General features: G+C 35.7%; 1 long non-coding RNA gene across 1 annotated transcript; it reads right to left on the bottom strand.

Annotated features, from left to right (window-relative positions):
- Positions 1-408: 408 nt before the first annotated feature.
- LOC127923241 (uncharacterized) lies at positions 409-2,434 on the bottom strand. The gene is made up of 3 exons (XR_008113785.1): positions 2,304-2,434; positions 956-1,148; positions 409-762 (listed from the first exon to the last, which is right to left on the bottom strand). It is a non-coding gene; the product is annotated as an uncharacterized LOC127923241 (long non-coding RNA).
- Between the last annotated feature and the right edge of the window lie 1,222 nt (positions 2,435-3,656).

Genomic DNA, 3,656 nt, shown 5'->3' with positions numbered 1-3,656 from the left:
TCAACACAACTAGTGATGGAAATGTACAACTATCACTGCTCGGCCATCCTGTGTTCATCAGACCAGTCAATTTCACATTCCTGCAGGATTTTTATAGCATGACAAATTCGTGATGGTACCTGCCCATTGAACCATATTGCAAATGCACAGTGACTTTGCAAAAGTGAGAAAACATAAACAAATGGACATGATGAAATCAACACAACAGGTGATGGAAATGTACAACTATCACTGCTCAGCCATCCTGTGTTCATCAGACCAGTCAATTTTGCATTTTTGAGCATGTCAAATTTCATATGGTAAATGCACATTGAAACATATTGCAAATGCGCGCACTTGCAATATGATTCTATAGTGAAAAACATCACCTAATGGACATGATGAAATCAACACAACGAGTGATGGAAATGTACAACTATCACTGCTCGGCCATTCTGTGTCCATCAGACCAGTCAATTTTGCATTTTTGAGCATTTCAAATTTCATATGGTAAATGCACATTGAAACATATTGCAAATGCGCGCGCACTTGCAATATGATTCTATAGTGTAAAAACATCACCTAATGGACATGATGAAATCAACACAACGAGTGATGGAAATGTACAACTATCACTGCCCGGCCATCCTGTGTTCCCATAGCGAGCATTAATATCAGAATGACCGGTAAATGCATTTACAACCATATTTTTATTTTTGGGTTACCAGTTGCACAACAATGCACGTGCATTTGCAATATGATTCTATAGTGAAAAAACATCACCTAATGGACATGATGAAATCAACACAACGAGTGATGGAAATGTACAACTATCACTGCTCGGCCATCCTGTGTCCATCAGACCAGTCAATTTTGCATTTTTGAGCATGTCAAATTTCATATGGTAAATGCACATTGAAACATATTGCAAATGCGCGCGCACTTGCAATATGATTCTATAGTGTAAAAACATCACCTAATGGACATGATGAAATCAACACAACGAGTGATGGAAATGTACAACTATCACTGCTCGGCCATCCTGTGTCCATCAGACCAGTCAATTTAGCATTTTTGAGCATGTCAAATTTCATATGGTAAATGCACATTGAAACATATTGCAAATGCGCGCGCACTTGCAATATGATTCTATAGTGTAAAAACATCACCTAATGGACATGATGAAATCAACACAACGAGTGATGGAAATGTACAACTATCACTGCTCGGCCATCCTGTGTCCATCAGACCAGTCAATTTTGCATTTTTGAGCATTTCAAATTTCATATGGTAAATGCACATTGAAACATATTGCAAATGCGCGCACTTGCAATATGATTCTATAGTGTAAAAACATCACCTAATGGACATGATGAAATCAACACAACGAGTGATGGAAATGTACAACTATCACTGCTCGGCCATCCTGTGTTCCCATAGCGGGCATTAATATCAGAATGACCGGTAAATGCATTCACAACCATATTTTCATTTTTGGGTTACCAGGTGCCTATTTTCAATCACCAGTTGCACAACATGCGTATCCATCAGAATATTTTAAACAGTCCATAAAGCACTCAGGACTGCCCCCATAGATAGAGGGCCGTAGTAGGGTACTCCCATAGCAGGCATGGATAATAGGAGTCCCGGTAAATGCATTTACAACCATATTTTAATTTTTGGGTTACCAGTTGCACAACAATGCACGTGCATTTGCAATATGATTCTATAGTGAAAAACATCACCTAATGGACATGATGAAATCAACACAACAAGTGATGGAAATGTACAACTATCACTGCTCGGCCATCCTGTGTTCATCAGACCAGTCAATTTCACATTCCTGCAGGATTTTTATAGCATGACAAATTCGTGATGGTACCTGCCCATTGAACCATATTGCAAATGCACAGTGACTTTGCAAAAGTGAGAAAACATAAACAAATGGACATGATGAAATCAACACAACAGGTGATGGAAATGTACAACTATCACTGCTCAGCCATCCTGTGTTCATCAGACCAGTCAATTTTGCATTTTTGAGCATGTCAAATTTCATATGGTAAATGCACATTGAAACATATTGCAAATGCGCGTGCACTTGCAATATGATTCTATAGTGAAAAACATCACCTAATGGACATGATGAAATCAACACAACGAGTGATGGAAATGTACAACTATCACTGCTCGGCCATCCTGTGTCCATCAGACCAGTCAATTTTGCATTTTTGAGCATGTCAAATTTCATATGGTAAATGCACATTGAAACATATTGCAAATGCGCGCACTTGCAATATGATTCTATAGTGTAAAAACATCACCTAATGGACATGATGAAATCAACACAACGAGTGATGGAAATGTACAACTATCACTGCCCGGCCATCCTGTGTTCCCATAGCGAGCATTAATATCAGAATGACCGGTAAATGCATTTACAACCATATTTTTATTTTTGGGTTACCAGTTGCACAACAATGCACGTGCATTTGCAATATGATTCTATAGTGTAAAAACATCACCTAACGGAGATGATGAAATCAACACAACGAGTGATGGAAATGTACAACTATCACTGCTCGGCCATCCTGTGTTCATCAGACCAGTCAATTTTGCATTTTTGAGCAAGGTCAAATTTCATATGGTAAATGCACATTGAAACATATTGCAAATGCACGTGCACTTGCAATATGATTATATAGTGAAAAACATCACAAAATGGACATGATGAAGTCAACACAACGAGTGATGGAAAGGAACAACTATCACTGCCCGGCCATCCCGAGTTCATCAGGCCAGTCAATTTTGCATTTCTGCAGGATTTTTGAGCATGTCAAATTTCTTACGTCATTTGGCCCACAAAAAAATCCTTATGCACAATTTAAAAAAAATATAAAAAAATATGATAATAAAATTGGACAAAAGTATATTCATACAGTTCTTACACATGTGTAATTGACAAAAAAATTGAAAGAATTTCAAAAACGGTCCAGAAAGCACTTTTTAAGGGTGTGTGAAGTTTTTACAAAATTTTGACATTTTTGACTTTTGACTTTTGACTTCCTATGAAATCATATTGGAATTGGACAAAACATATTCCTTATGCGCATGTAAAAAAAAAAAAAAAAAAAATTATGATAATAAAATTGGACAAAAGTATATTCATACAGTTCTTACACATGTGTAATTGACAAAAAATCGAAAGAATTTCGAAAAACGGTCCAGAAAGCACTTTTTTATGGGTGTGTGAAGTTTTTTACAAAATTTTGACATTTTTGACTTTTGACTTTTGACTTCCTATGAAATCATATTGGAATTGGACAAAACATATTCCTTATGCGCATATAAAAAAATTTAAAAAAATTATGATAATAAAATTGGACAAAAGTATATTCATACAGTTCTTACACATGTGTAATTGACAAAAAAATCGAAAGAATTTCGAAAAACGGTCCAGAAAGCACTTTTTTATGGGTGTGTGAAGTTTTTTACAAAATTTTGACATTTTTGACTTTTGACTTTTGACTTCCTATGAAATCATATTGGAATTGGACAAAACATATTCCTTATGCGCATATAAAAAAAATTAAAAAAATTATGATAATAAAATTGGACAAAAGTATATTCATACAGTTCTTACACATGTGTAATTGACAAAAAAATCGAAAGAATTT

Source organism: Oncorhynchus keta, unplaced genomic scaffold, assembly GCF_023373465.1.
Source record: "Oncorhynchus keta strain PuntledgeMale-10-30-2019 unplaced genomic scaffold, Oket_V2 Un_contig_28993_pilon_pilon, whole genome shotgun sequence".
Taxonomy (NCBI): Eukaryota; Metazoa; Chordata; class Actinopteri; order Salmoniformes; family Salmonidae; genus Oncorhynchus; species Oncorhynchus keta.
This window is presented reverse-complemented; position numbering and strand designations above follow the sequence as displayed.